The sequence below is a fragment of the Micropterus dolomieu genome, linkage group LG10, assembly GCF_021292245.1.
Source record: "Micropterus dolomieu isolate WLL.071019.BEF.003 ecotype Adirondacks linkage group LG10, ASM2129224v1, whole genome shotgun sequence".
In the NCBI taxonomy this organism is placed as follows: Eukaryota; Metazoa; Chordata; class Actinopteri; order Centrarchiformes; family Centrarchidae; genus Micropterus; species Micropterus dolomieu.
Window position 1 is genome coordinate 25000719 of NC_060159.1, and position 16274 is coordinate 25016992.

A 16274-nucleotide genomic window follows, 5' to 3' on the forward strand; every position below is an offset into this window, starting at 1 on the left:
AGAAAGAGAGAGTGACCTGTACCCAAACTGGCCTACTTTCTCAACAGCTTGTAATTAGTCTCTCTTCATGCATTTATGCATCAGACAGTAGAGCTAAATCAGTGTTTTGTAATCAGAAAATCCCAACTGACACAACCAACATTCAGTTTTCCCATTCACGTACACTGCTGGTGAATGGATTACAAATCATATGCAGTGTAACTCCTACAGTCAACATACGCAGAGGAGTACTCCACATTACATATAGCGTTCTTCCATATTGGTGGAGATACTTGTGCGGAGCCAAGCCATGGGCAGCTTCGAGTGCTAAAGGCATGCTTGAATGCTTTTATAGCATTCTGAATAACACTGCAAAAGGTGTTGTTTTCCTTGATATTGTGTTGAAGGTGTAAGAGCAGTGAGAGCTTGTCGCCTACAGCTCTTCATGTAATCAGCTCACTGTGGCTGTTTCTTCTTGTGTTATTCCTTCCTGCATTATAGATCAACGATTAGTGAACAATACTAGGCTACTGCTAACAAAGCAGTCTTGCTCACTGCAGTGACTAAATGCTCTTCCTGCACCTGCTCCAGAATATAACTCTCCCAGTGGCTCAGTAGAAGGCTTTATATGGGCAGCTGTGTGGCTCAGGAGGTAGAGCGGGTTGCCCACTAATCACAAGATCGGCGGTTTGATCCCCAGCTCCAGATGGCAGCACCGTCGGGGTGTGTGTGTGTGTGTGTGTGTGTGTGTGTGTGTGTGTGTGTGTGAATGATGGGTTTCTGTTTCTGATGAGCAGTTGGCGCCTTACTCTCTGCCATTGCTGTATGAATGGGGTGAAAGTACGGTTGATTTACATAAAATCTTTGTGGTTTGCATCAGCAGTAAATCAACACAGCAAATACAGTGGGCTTAACCACGCACGCTAATAAGGGTTGGTCTCTGATAGCTGACCTTATTTTGAATCCTCACTTGATAAAATGCTTTATTAGGGAAATGCATTGGAATTTTCAGGACATTGGAATTTTATTGCTGTCTTATCAATTTCATTTTTGTGCATTTTATCGACTGTTTGTTAATAGCTGTAACTGCACAAATGTGGGTGACATGACATCATATATCCAGCAGCTCTGTTGTAATATGATTAAAAGAATCTTTCACTACCTAAAACAACAGAAACTATCACTTCGAATCTAGAGCCGCTATTTTGCAAAAGACCTTTAATAGTCATAGGGGAGAAAATAAGTGTTTGCACCCACAGAATTGAAACCACAACTAGAATACGTTACGAAGAAAAATTGGCTGTTTAGTTTTGAACTAAGTGTGAAACTCTCACTTTCTCTCAGAGGGAAACTCTCACTTCCTTGCTTGCTTGTAACTCACGCGAGCTACGTAGATGTAAAACCCAGCGGTGCACCCCGAGCTGAGGCATAGGGAAAGTAGAGGGACCCAAAATGGCAAATTAAAATGAGCGGCACAGTGTATCTGAGACATTTTTTTAAAAATTAAAATAAATTGGTACATCATTTTTAATCTTTAAAAGCAGTTTAAATCTGAAAGAAAATCCCAAATATCCCAAATATAGAAATAATGATGAAAACTGGATAGTGAAAATACCATTTGCACTTCAGAAACTCTTTTTTTTTTGTATTTGTAGAACCATTTTCTGAGCTGATCTCAGTTACTGTCCCTTTAAACTGATCTTGTTGATGTTTTAAAAAGAGTATTTTTATTAGAAATAATTTTAAAAAGTGACAAAACTATACGTCACTATGTTGAAACCTCTGACTCTTGTTGGCGCTCCGTTCCCAGGCTCTGCTGCCCAGTCTTATCTGCCGCAGTGCAGTTAGCGGTAGCAGAGGCAGTTACTGCTGTAGGTTTAGGTAGAGTTATTTGCATATCCATACAAAAGATAAGAACACTTCAAAAAAATATCATGGGATGAAAAGAAATCCAATCTCAGCAGGTGGAACAGAACAGAAGCCCCAACGGGCTTTAAAAAAAAAAAGACAAAAGTGACAAAAGAAAACTAAAAATCAAGATGACAAACGGATGACACGTGTGATCTGAAGCTCTAAGACAGAATAGCATCTGTTTTTATTTGTTTATTGCTGGATTCATCGAAGGGTTTGAAATGTCAGTGTCAGACACTCAGAATCCGCTAAGAAAACAACAGAGACTTTTTAGAAATTTTAGATTAAAAACCACAGGATCAGCATGTCACTTGTGTTGTTTTAAAATCTACAAAAACAACACTTGTGTTCTTTATTTTCTGGCATAAATTTAAATAATACATTGATATTTATATGCTGAGAGAATCTCATGACCTTTTGACCTCTAAAACGATTAAGAGTATCTTCACAATCCATGCTGTTAGTATTCCACTACATGGCCAAAAGTATTTGGACACTCGAACATTGCACCCATGAGCATTTACCTTCTTACCACGCAGTACCTGGCTGCAGGGACTTGCTGCCATTTAACCACAACAGCATTAGTGAGGTCCAACACTGATGTTAGGTGATCAGGTCAGGCTCCGTTGGTGTTCGAGTTCATACCAAAGTTGCTGGATGGGGTTGAGGTCAGGACTCTGTACAGGCCAGTCAAGTTCTTCCACACCAAACTAGGAAAGTAATTTCTTTCTGGAGCTGGCTTTGTGCACGGGGGGATTGTTATGTTGAAACAGGAAAGAGGCCAACACAAACAGTTGGAAACACACTATTGTCTAAAAAAAATCATTGTATGCTGTACGGAAATAGTTTTGGTTTTAGAGCAGTTGCCAGGCAACCTGCAAAGACTACAGGCAGTTACTGGTCGAGAAATAGCCCAGCACATAACTCCCCATAAAACGTCAAATTGTAATTTTTACACTTTGATTTTGTATACAGCTCAAACCAACACAATATACAGTGTTAATTAGTAAGCGTTAGAGGTAAAGGTACTTTATTTGTCACATACACATGCATGTAGCGAAATTCATTCTCTGCATTTAACCCATCCCTAAAGAGAGCGGTGGGAAGCCACTGGTCAGTGGTACTGACTGAAGACCCTAACTTGTTTTTGATGTTGGGGGAAACCGAAGCACCCAGAGGAAACCCAATGCTGTGACGCCACAGTGCCATCCACCGGGCCACCGGGTCGCCCAGAGGTGCTGTTAGGCGGCTTTTGTTAGCTTCAGACAGAGCCAAGCCTTGCTGTTTCCCCCTGCATCAAGTCTTTGTGCTAAGCTAAGCTAAGCTAAGCTAAGCCACAGCTGGCTGTGTCTTTACAGTGTATTTAACGGACAGATTTGAGATCTTCTCATCTAATTATAACCCAAGTGTGTTTCTCATAATGTCAAACTATTCCTTTAAGTTTTCTTTTAAGTTTATCAATGTGAAAAAACAAAAACACATCCAATGTACACAGATGCATTGAGGCAGGTGCGTCCACATATGTTTGGCCATATAGTAGCCTTGGGTTTTGATGGGAAACTCCTCCCCAACACTGTCCTGTATTCTCAAGGTGGTTCATAGAATATCAATGCATTGTTTTGCACTACAGCAATATGAAATCTGCATGGACATCGATAAAAAGACACATTTTGAACCAAGATGGGATATGCCAGGACTCATGGTCTCATCATGGTTCATGGTTCACAGTACACAGAGTGTGTTTACAACAGGTCGATTTACATAAATCTTATGTGTCTTTATCATGCTTTCTCCCCTTCTGTCCCCACAGGGGCTGTGACCAGGACTGGACCAGAGGACAAACACCAGGTAGGATAAACAAAACTAATGTGTGTGTGTGTGTGTGTGTGTGTGTGTGTGGTGGTTATAGCTTGCAGTCATACTCAACAAGCAGTTGTAACTCTGGTAGCCAGAGTTGGCAGTTGACATGAAATGAAGATATGTAAAATGGGGTGACATTAGGTGTGGTGTGGTAAGTAAATATCTGTTAAGATGAAGTGAGTTTAACTTGTCTAACGTGAGGATGGATACGGTAGATAGCAGGTGTTTAGTTTAGGTGACACTTGTGAGAGGTAAAGAAAAACAAATTGGTCAAAAAAGTGACTTGTGGCAAATTGAAATTACTGATTGAATAAATGTTTTAGAACAGGTAGGAAAATTCTGTAGTAAAAGTAAAGTTACTGTGAAATTTTGCTCTTATAAAATGATATGTGGGTAATGTGAAAGTAAGATGAATCTAAACTGATGAGGAGGGAGTAGGTGCGTTGAGTTGTCATTTATATCTGAGTGTCTAAGTAACGATGAGAAAATGGTGGAAAAACACCTTCTTTGTATAATAATAACCACTGATATGATTTAAAATGTCTGATCCTTTTGTCACAAGAGAGGGAGAGGCTCACACAGAGAAACAGACGGTAAGACAAGGAGAGAGTTGAGCTGTATTCATTTAACCAGAATTACTCTCGCTGTTTTCTCCTGGTCGGTTGCCGGGGAAACCGGCCAACTTCGTTACGAGAGGTGTGACCTCGACTGGGAGTGTAAATGAAAAAGCTCACTCTGATGGTCCCGCTGCCTGCCATCATGTAAAGTTTCTGTGCTCCCGTCTCCTTTGCACATTTTAGCGCCACCCCAAAAAGAAGAGTTATCTAATTCTGCACTCACAACAGGAGTCATTAGGGAACGGCTGCTTGTTTAGAGACAGATTTGTGTTTTACAGTTTAATGCTGAAGATAAGTAACATGTGCTGCAATGCCAGCTGTAGTAAAACAGAGAATATGGAGAGAATGGGATGCATTTAACTGTTTCTATGGAATAATTTGACAATGTACTGTACACACTTCTGCCAGCTGCTTAAACAACGACGGTATCTTGCCCAAGAATGCTTCCACATGCAGCCTGGAAGAGCTGGGGATTGAACCACCGCCCTTCCAATTAACAGGCAACCCGCTCTACCTCCTGAGCCACTGCCGCCCCTTATCTTTTTATCCTCTTAGAATTGAGCCCTGAATTACAAATATGATGTTGGTCAAATTAAAATCTAATTTTGCAAGTCAAGAATGTTGTAAAACCGTAAAGCTACATGTCGTTTTGTGTGAAACACGTTCAATAAGCTACATCTCTTGTCATCAACATGTTAGCACGGTAATGCTAGCTAACGTTCATTGCTTTCTTGCTACTAGCTAGATAACTCAGAAATATACCTCACCGGATGTGTTTAATTCAATGACTCTTGGTCCTTTTATCACATCATCCTCTCATGTAATTTTTTTGACGTTGGCTTCAGTAACGTTAGCTTCAGTCATTGACAGAAACAGTTATGACGACACATACGCGTCTTTTGGGTTTCTGGTCTTTGTAATTATGTATTGTCACAGTCTTGTACCTCAACAGTGACTTTAAAATTTATCTTTTAAATTGACAAACATCATATGTACAATACAGGGCACAATTCAAACTGGATCAAAATATTTGTTGTCCCTTGCCATTGACTACCGTACAATATTTTTCCGAAATAAGGTCCCATGGTGGTCCACCAGAAGGGGATGGACTTAGGCTCTCTATACAGTAGGCCTTTCTGTTGGAGCTCAAATTACAGAAATGCCATACAGCACATGTGTCATTTCTCATGTTTTGCTGTGTCATCGTCAAAAAATAATTCTGCCATCTCACCATGGCATGTCGGTTTTCTGGTTATTATGAGAAAACATTCTCATATCATGTGGAGCTAACATATATGACGTTATAGTCAAAACATGACCCTTTTCATTCTGTTAGAAAAAGAAAAAGACCTGTTAAATATTGACACTGGTGAACTATCATGCCTGCTAAAGTAGATTAAACTCCTCAATTAGTCATTTGTTGATTAAGTTCAAACATTTAGCTCATGTTTCACATCCACAGAGACCAAACAGTGAAGTCAACAACAGAATGAGCTTCATTTCCTATGTATATCATTAAAACTACAAGCATAAGGCCTCATCTTGAAACCAGCTATATGAAAGCATTACAATCCCCCAACAAGGATCATTCAGGATCATGTAGCTGAGGAAGTTTGCATACTGAATCTGAAAAGGAGAAGTTGCAGACTGTAGCGCTGATGTAGGATAGATTAATAAAAAGGGACTGTTACAGCAGCGACTATAAGCAGCCCTAAACCAGATTCAGGATTATACATGAAGAAGGACGTGTAAGGGCTGCTGTGGTAAAGATTAGGCTGAAAAAGAAGGGTAGATGCAAGAAAGAGCAGTGGCGTTAGATGCTGAAGAGGGAAGTCTGGCCTTTTGCTTTCTCTGCTTTTAAAAGTGTGACGGCTGCAAACAGGCTGGATAGTAGAAGAAACCGCGTGTTGTGTGTGTGTGTGTGTGTGTGTGTGTGTGAGTGTGTGTCAGTGGTGTTACTTCCTCTTCCTGTGTAACAGACGACTTCGTATCAAGGATGAGATGAACTATGTCATCCAAACACCCTCTGTCTTTCTCTCTCTCTATCTCCTTCGCTCTCACATTTTTCCCTCTTCTATAAATGTGTGTATGTGTGGTTGAGTCAGACAGTGCACAGAAATAGATCATGTAAAGTAAAGATCACTATCTGCACCTCAAAGCACAAATGTGCGGGGTTTCAAACTTTGTACAGTGTCATCTCTGTAAAACACACACACACACACTCTCTCACACACACACATACAACAGAAAACATGCACAGGATGTGCGTCAGTGCTTGCAGACTGTGCAAATGCTGTAGAACGCACATACTGTGTGTGTTATAAGGGCATAGACGGTAACACATGCCAATGGCTGCTCCAAAAAAGCTGTTTAGAGACAGAGAGAGACAGAAAATGTCTCCATGCCAACAAGTCCTTCAAATTAACCCAAAATATTACGTTGTTTGCCCTCCACAAAGGGAAACAGCGATCTCCCGTGTTAAAGTCGTATCTTATGGTAACCCATCTGTCCAATCGACGTTAACCCTATTCATACCTTGTCGATCTAAAAGAATATTGAAAATAAACATAATCCAAAGAGTAATTATTGGCCTTTTTGGAGTTCAAGGTTTCCTAATGACAGTTTTACAGATGTCTCTTTCAGAATCATAGTCAATGGTGGAAAAGCTTGTTGATACGCAGGGGAGTTTTTATCGTAGTACCATAGTTGACCAATAAAACAAATTGGCAACAAGGCTGATGCACCGTATACATCTGTGGTTGTGCCTCCACTTCATCTTCTTCTTCCAGCCCGATCTCACTCCCACTTGACACATGGTCAAGAACCGTTGGCGTCAGTTTGTAACGCACCGGGGATCCTCATAGCGTCGTTGTTCAGTGCAGTGGGGGAAGCCCTTTAGTGTCAGTTTTGGACGGTAAAGGCAGGTGTATGATATTTAACAGAAAAGCCCAAGTAAGGAGGTGGTTAGGGTTGACTGAGGGCCAGAAACGCAACTTTCAGGCAGGAGACCAGTGTTCGTTTCCTGTGTGAAACAAAAAGTCAACATTAAATGTTATTATTTAAGATATGTAGGTTCCGTAAGTTACTTATCTTACATAAGTTAACTGACATAATGTAGTTATTTTAACTCAAACCATGATCTTTTCCAGAACCTAACCTAGTACTTTTGTTGCCTAAACCTAACCAAATTGCATGTTTCACAACGTGCCGTTTCAAAATGGCAACGCATCGCAAAGCTTTATTTAAAAGTGTAACCAGACGTTGCATATTTATTGTTGCTAACTTAACCACAAAGCCCTAAACGTCAAGGGCTAAAAGGTGAACGTTAAAAAGTGAAGCAAAGAAGTCTTGACCCAACGTCCATACGTGACGAGTTGGGAGTGTGTAGCTTCTTCTTTTTTATTACCAGCAGTACAAACACAGCAGTGGGGCCCATTGCTACCACCTCTTTCATTAAGGCCTCAAGTCCACCAGAAGAAAAATTATATGTGATTTTTAAAAAGGGCAGTTAACAAAGTCTAATTAGACCAAAGAGACAGACAAATAAAGCAGAAAGGCTTGTTGTCATTGTAAGAAGACAGAGAAAGAGAGTGAGAAATGTCCAAACAACTGAGCAGCAACAAAATGCAAAAACTGACTAAATGAACCACGTCACAGAAAAATAGCTGTAAAACCACTCAATGAAGGGAAATAACAAAAAAGAGACTGAATGGCGATGTGGGCGACCATGGTAACCACAGAGTGGGTACATTGATGAGTACACTGAAAATGAAAAAACCTGTAGTGGACAGAAAGCTTCAGTCTCTGTTCGCTGATTGGCTGAAACAGACCAGGAAGGAACACACACACACACACATTCATCTCCACGCCCACACAATATATGTTCTGATAAAGAAAAAGTAGGGAAAAAAAAAAGGGTGAAGTGTATGTTCTGTTGCCATGGCGATTGCGGCTGGTACGACGGATGCAAGCTGCGTCCTTGACAGCATCGCATGGAGAGTTTCACAGACACACATGCACACATGCACACACACAGGACTGATGATCATGTGTACTGACTAACAGCTGTGTCCAAATGAATGGCCTTTGGGTGAGCATCACCCCCCCCCCCCCACCACCACCACCACCGCCGCCAGCCCCGCCCCCTCACCCACCGCCACCCCCCACAAGTGAGATAACAGAGCAGCAGAATTTGAATAGCATTATGGTATATGACTGTTGCCGAGACAACAGCAGTTAGTTTGGTTCCCATTTCCTCCAGGTAACCAGAAGTCCACTGGCCTCTTTGTTTGTGCATTCAAATCACATGTAAAGTAGTGGTGTGTGTGTGTTTGTGTGTGTGTGCGAGAGAGAAAGAGTGTAGTGGTGTGCCTACAGTGCGGTACCATAAGGAGCTTTGGTTTCGCTTCCGCATCGTTCCTCATGCAAATGACAGCTTTGTTGCTTCTGCAGCCTGCACACTTCCTGTACATGCTCTATTTGTGTGAGTGTGAGAGAGACTATACTGTGCATAAGTGGTTCAGTGTGTGCAGTTCTGTATTTATATTTACATGTTTAATGTAAATCAATCTGTGGTGTTGGTGACGTGCATCTGTGTGCTTGTGCATCCCAGTGAACTAGACTGTACTTAGTATTCATGTGCGTTTGGACACCATTGTGTCCTCTCCTCAGTGTGTGTGCTTTATACTGTATATTTGCATATATTTATGGGTTTGCTCTAAACCTAACTTCAGCCCAATAAAACAGTTGTTTCCACTACAAATGTATTACCCACTTTTCTTGCAGCCATCGTTTCAAAATACATTAAATGACACAAAGTGTCGACAGCCGTGCTAGCGGCTCAGTTAGAATGCTAATGTCAGCATGCTACCAATGACTGATCATGTTTAGCCATCTTTGCTGTGCACAGCTGAGGCTGATGGGATTGCTTGTGCACAGCTGAGGCTGATGGGAATGTCATTAGTTTTGCAGGTACTTGTGGAAACATTATGTTTTTGACCCGATGGAGGTGGATGCCCCATCCCCAGAGCCCTGGCCTTACAGTAACAGTAATAACAATCACCAATAAATAGCAGTGAATGATAATTTAACCTCATCATTAACAGGTATGAACATTAGTAAAATGGCAGTAAACACAAACAATAACAAACATTAGTAAAACATTAAAAACAAGGAACAAGCACAACTTTAGCAGTAGTAAACAGCGTTGATCAGGCTCAGTGCAGCAGTGCTTCTCACCTTTCAGTGTGAGTGAATCCAAATGAATGAACTGACTCATCAAGGCTGAAGCTAAACTTTACTTTATAGTGTAACAGTCTTGCTGGAGAGTAAGACTCATTTTGAAAACACGTTTCAACGTTTTAAATTACGTGTCAACTAACAGTGCCTGCAGACCAAGTGTGAATTGAAGATTTTGTTTTCATTCATAAATTTGACTTTTTGGAGTGTTTTCGCAGTGAAAACCCCTTCACGGTGTTTTCTTTAAAATTAAGAATCACTTGTGACTGCAGGACGAAGTGGAGGCCCATCAGCCGAAGAACCATTTAGTGAAAGACGGTTGTTTGTGGGAGGAGCGATGGGGTGATGAATGAAGGAGGAGGGATTGTCATTAGGCGCCATCTCCTCCTTACGCCTCACTCTTTCCTCTCCCCTTCACTTTGTGTTAAAAAGTGGTGGGGACATAACGGCTCAGTTATGGGGCATGATGATACACTTGGGTCACGAGACGTAACGATGCACGAGAACAAAACAGGAAGATTTATGACACTATTTTTAAGAAATATGAAATGCTGAAATAAATTAGCATATTAACAATTAATTAACATTTCTTGGTGCAAGCTATATTTTTTAAAACATTTTTACAAATGCTTTAAAAAAGTGATGGGGATAAAATGAGCCATTTCAAAATGTGGTGGCGACATTACACCTATGCCCCACTCTTTCCTCTCCCTTTCCTCTTTACCGTTCTCCCTCCATGGTTTCTTTTCTTGCCTCATCCCTCATTCCATCTGTCAGTTTTCCCTCCATTGTCTTTCATTCATCCTCCTATATCCCTCCATTCCTTCCTTTCTGTACCTCCTCCCATCTTCTGCCTCGATCTCTGTTTCCTATGGACCGTTTCCATCTTTTCTTTCCATTTCCATTTCATCTGTTTTTGTTTCTTTTTCTCCCCATTATACTCTCTCTCCTCTCCTCTCATTCTTTTCTTTCTTTTCCCATCACCACTCCATTTTTACCTCATTCCTCTTTACATCTTTTCCTTCTCCATATCTTCCTTGTCTTTTTTCCTCACCTTTCAGCACCCCACGCTCTGTCTTCATTTCTAACTTTTTGTCATCTTTCCTTTTCTTCCACCGTTTTATCTCTTTTCACCTTCCCATTATTCTATCTTGACCTGCTGGCTTGTCACCCTTTCTTTTGTTCTCTGTACCTCCCTCCATCTTTCTTTCCTTTCCACTCTCCCATCCCTCCCTTAATTTACTCTTTCTCCTCTTTCCTGTATCCCTCCTCCTTCTTTCCCCCTCGCTCCATCATCGCGCCCTTCCTCTTCACCTCCCTCCCCTCTTGTGTCATTTCCCCCTGCCGTCATCTTTTCATCACTCCCTTCATCCCTCCATAATCTCCACTGCCAGGGTGGAACAGGTGGCTTGCCTCTGCTGTGCCACTTGGTGGCTTCCTGCCCGAAACACAGAGAGAGAGAGAGAGAGATGACAGCAGGAGGGATAGAGAGAGAGATTGTGGCCCATGTCAGTGCCCTGGCGCTTAGGCTTGTACCATGTGATGGACGGAAGGAGGAGGAGCCGGAGGAAGTGGAAGAGGAGGATGGGAGGAGGAGGAGGCGTCCAACTGAAGGCTGTGATTTTCTAGACTATAAGAGAGAGAAAGAGAGCAGCAGATGCTTCAGTTTGAAGCACTTGTACAGACGCACACATGCACTTAAAGATAAGAGCTTCCAAGATATTTCTGTTCCCACACCAGTGTGACATCATTTCCTGTCCTTGCAGAGGAAGTCAACACACTAAAGAGCCCGTGGTGTGTCTCACTTTGGTACTTTTAACCCAGCAACATTAGGGAAATGCTCTAAATGTGAAGTTATGATGTCAATCATATTGTGTTCCTCACCCCCCCACCCCAACTTCCTCTCTTTGCTCTGGCTTTAAGACTCTTTTCCATGAAATACATTCATTTGGATTTTGTTCAAAGAGAATTACAGTAAGTGCATTCAGCCTCAGTAGGAACAAGAGCTTAGCGCTACAGAAAATGCGTAGAGCTACCTCTTTTTTTCCAACATATTTTCTTTCCTCTCTGCTTTATTTTTATTCTGTTCCTCTAATGCTAATCTCATGCTGCAGTTTCTAAAATTGACATATTTGGGGAAATGGATTGGGCTTGTTCCTGTAGCCACTAGGATTAGCCACTGCTATAGTAGCTAGCCATCTCTGAAGCTAACTCTACATGCATGGCATTAAGACTGATTAGCTCCACGCTAGCTCACTCATACTCGGGGTATTAAGACTTAAAAGCTAGCGCAGCTGGCTAGCACCTTGCGCCTCCTGTCCGTCATACGATGGGGGATTAGCACATGCTAACGACAGTTAGTGCTGAGAGCAGCCTAGCAGGCTAAGAATTAGCGCTTCAAAGAGGGGAATTAAATCTGGCACGACCTGCAAGCACATCCCTGTTGAATTTTTTTAAGTCTGTCTTTTCTGCAGTCACAAGTGTTTAAGTGTGGAGATAACACCTGTGTGAGGCCCGCCCCTCCCTCACGGCTCTCAGAGAAGTACCTTTTAGCAAAACATTGACCAACACCAGAGAACTGTGGCTTTATTGGGCAGCTCCCACTTTGAATATGGACCAAGAGAAGAAAAATAATCTTGCTTGGCATTTAGTTGAAAATTTTCAACACGCTCCTCTGTAAAACCTTTTGGAAACCCGCACTGGATAAACTTTCACATCCATCATGGCCGGGCTAAAATCAAATCTGTTTCTCTCTGGCATTTTAGAGATGCATGGTATTCACTGGAAGCCATTTCAGGACTACTCCACCAAACACTGAACAGTTAGCAGAGACTAGCAGTTGTAGTCAGTTTGGATTCACTTACAACAGATTCTAATGGCGTCCTGTTGTCACAGCAAATAAATGGTCAAAATAATAAAAGGTTAAAAAAAATCAAACAATCTCAAGATGAAAGATGCAAGAATGACTTAGGCTACACGATGAAAAGAAATTACCGGTGATCTCCTGGAGAAGAAAACAGCAATGAATACAGCAACCAAACTTGGTCCATCCTCAGATGCTTAGGTAACTCGTTGAAAGGACAGAAACCTGGATGATGGTGTGGTCATGGATACAGGTAGCTGAATAACCAGGTTTTCTTTCTTTACATCTAAACATAACACCCTGAATATGAATAAAAACAGGAAAAATCTCAACTCCAAACTAGTGTAGTCTATGACTAAACATGGTTTATTGCAAAATACTCAACTTTTGTGTCAAACTGCCAAACTTCTGCCAGAATTAGTATTTTTTTGGCAAAGGGACGACTGTTTGGAACAGACAGTTGAGAAGTGGATTATAGGAAAGGCACAACTGGTTTGAGAAGTTTATGGATATTTTGATATATTTCGACACATCCATTGCAACTGTTGTAAATCCAAGGAATCAGTTTATAAAATATGACAGGCTAATAATTGCTCTCTTTCCTGCTTTGCACACACTGCTCCTTATTGTGCGCTACACTGGTTAGATGGTTATAGTTGGCCTGTGTGTAACCTTCTTTTCCTTTCGTCTAAGGTTTAACTGAACATTTGTCAGATTTTTTTTCGTGCAAAACTGTCACAGTCAGTTACGGCCAATGCAGCACAGAGCTCTCCACTTTCCCGCAAACTCCTTGATTCTGCTTTCGGCTGTCCGCTTTTGAAATTCATCCTCTTTTACAAATAGTTCCCTGTCAAAATGGAGCTGTTTTCATTTCAAACATATATTTTAACTTCAATGTTAAATGTTAAATTTGAAAAAAAAAGCTTTTCCTTGCTGTGACACATGTGACTTTTACTGATAAGAACTTAAAGTTGTCACATGTAAACCTAAATGTAATCCAGAAATTTAAAATTGCGTGGAATTCTGCTTCTCACATTTATCCAAAGCATCCCGCACTTTCTCCCCTTCTTCTTTAACGATCACTCTTTTCATCACTCTGAATGTTTATCTTTTTTCTCTGCCTCTGCATCCCTCCATCCGTCGTCTTTCACCCACTCTGTCCCTTCGCCTCCTGTTTCATCCGTCACTCACTCTGATCCCCCTCTCTCCTCCCTCCTTCTCCACCTCTTCAAAGCTCTGCCTATCAGTCTCTGACTTCAACCATCCCCCTCTCCTCTCCTCTCCTCTCCTCCCATCTCTCCTCTCATCTCCTCTCCTCTGTTCGCGTCCTGTCTCGACTCGTCTCTACCCAGTTTGTCTCCTCTCTGATGTGCTCCTCTCCTCTCTCCTCCCCCTTCTCTCCTCCTTTTGCCTCTTGTTTCCTGTTTCTTCTCCTCTTTTCTTACTGCTTGTTTTCACTTCTTTCTCCCCCCATTTCTCTCCCTCACACCTTTCTTTGGTTTTTCTTCTTTGTCATCTCCTCCTCTTTTTCCTCTCTCCTCTTGTCATTTCCTTTTCTCCTCCCATCCAGCCTCCTTATTTGTCCTCCCCTCCATCTTCTCCTAAGGTTTCCTCCATTCCTCTCCTCTCCTTAGTTCTTCTCTGTTTTCCTTATCGAGGTCTCTATTCCCTTTCTTCTTTCACTTTCCCATCCTCCTAATTTGAACTCCTCCCGTTACTCCTTAAAGATATCCTCTTGTCTCTTTTTCGTCTCCTTTCCTTTTTTATCTCTCTTCCTCCCTTAAATCTTCTTTTCTTTCCTTTCTCTCACCTTTAGTTCTCTCCTTTCTTCTTCCTTGTCCTTCTTTATCTCCTCCTCTTTTCATCTCCCTCTTCTCCTTTCATCCATCCTTCTACTTTGTCCTCCCCTTTCCCTTTGTCTCTCTTCCTCCCTTTTACTCCCCCCTTTCTCCTCCCTCTTTCCTCTTTCCACCCTCTGCCTGCCTTTCTTCTCGCCCTCTCTCTCTCTCCTTAACTACTCCTCTCTTTTCTTTCTACTCATGTCCTGCCCTTTTTTCTCATTTCCTCTCCCTTCTGCCCTTTTCTTTCTCCTACATCCTTTCCTTCCCTTCTCCTGTTCTCTCCTCTCTTTAATTCCCCTCCCTTCTTTAATCTCCTCTTTTCTTTTCTCTTTTAATGCCATCTCTTGTCCTTTTCCCCTTTCTCTCCTCCTGTTTTCCTCTCTCATCCTTTCATCTTCTTCCCTCTCCTCTTTCCCCTCCTCACCTCGTCTCCTCTTTCATCCCGATCTGCCAAAAGAAACCAAAAAAATTCAAAACAGATCCTCCTTTTTCACTCAGCTGTCAGCGGTGCGATCTCTCTCTCTCTCTCTCTCTCTCTCTCTCTCTCTCTCTGTCTCTCTCTTCAGTTTTAGTCTTTTAACTGACTAGGCATGAAACGAAATTAAAAGAAAGTTAGATATATTCACTGTTTGTTTTGAAAGTATCTGTAGCTGATGTGTGTTTCCATGCTGTAACACACACACACACACACTAATGTGTCAGTGAAAGGATTTGGCTGACAACTCCGTGATATTAGACCTCTCTGTTAACTTAAACTACATAGGAGGATCAGAAACAGCTGTCAGCCGCCAGTGTGTGTGTGTATGTGTGTGATCTCTTGTTCAACTGTCTCACTGTCATCAGTACATTTTGCTCTGTCCTCCGTCTATCTAATTCCCATGGGATATTACAGTAAAAATGACGTTCAGCTGAGGGCCAGAAATATCTATGCAAATATATTCAGATAAGTCTCGTTTTTAAAAAAAAATGTAAATATGGAGATGTTCCTTCCAAAATCATGATTGTTGGCATGAAAGTAAAGCACATTATGGGATCGTGTAAGAGTTATGCAGCATCTTAAGGCATTTCAGTTCAGAATACCCACATTTTTGCAGACAGAAATGTACCATAGTTGGTAATATAGTGTCAGGTTGAAAGGTACATTAACTGCATTTAGGACCTTAAAAGTTGTTGACATATTTAAGTTGGCACTTTCGATCATTATTTTCCTCCTAGTTTGACGCTTGTGTACATAAAACTTGATGTTGAGATGGGACTCAGGAGGATGAGTTCAAGCGCAGCGCAGTGGAGAAAGCTTTTGTAAATAAGCCCTGACCCACGCTCCAGCTCATTGCGCCGGTAAGATGAAGGCCTGAGGTAAACCTGCAGGTTTTATATGAGAGGTATGCTATAACATTGCTTCTCCAGGATCACTCCAAATCAGTCATCCTATATTTTATTTATTTATACACACACACACACTCAGAGTTATTGCGTAATACAATAATTTAAAAGTAAAGCAGGAAATCCTCACATTTGAGAAGCTGGAACCAGACAACATTTATCATTTTTTCCTTTAATAATTATTTGAATGATAAACCCATTATCAAAATTGTTCATTCATCTAACTGATGAATCGACTAATTGTTTATCTAGTATTTATAATCTGAAATTCACTTAGTGAGCCTGTTGAGATGAGGACGTTTCTCTTTGTCCCCCATGAGTGTGCTCAGTTTTCCCATGTCTTGGTCAACAGGTCACATGATGCCACAGGACTGGTCTTTATATCACCCATGTGACTCAAAGTCCACTTATAGCACAGTGGTGATAAGTAAAACCTGGATGGCAACATTTTAAATTGTCACAGTCCCAGTCACCCTTGTGGAGTTGTCCCAGCTCAGCATCTCCACCGTTCCTATAGGCCTTCTTAATATCTATTTTTTGTTTTCATAACACTTTCTGTTTTAACCTCCCACCAAATAATAT

At 41.5% G+C, this 16274-nt stretch overlaps 1 protein-coding gene across 3 annotated transcripts in view; it reads left to right on the plus strand.

The window, feature by feature from the left end:
- Positions 1-16274, plus strand: part of hivep2a (HIVEP zinc finger 2a) — a 132175-nt gene that overhangs the window by 31085 nt on the left and 84816 nt on the right. For all 3 annotated transcript variants that reach the window (XM_046061551.1, XM_046061554.1, XM_046061550.1), the window contains one exon: positions 3701-3738. The gene's annotated coding sequence lies outside the window, so the exon portion shown is untranslated. The remainder of the gene's footprint in view (positions 1-3700; positions 3739-16274) is intronic.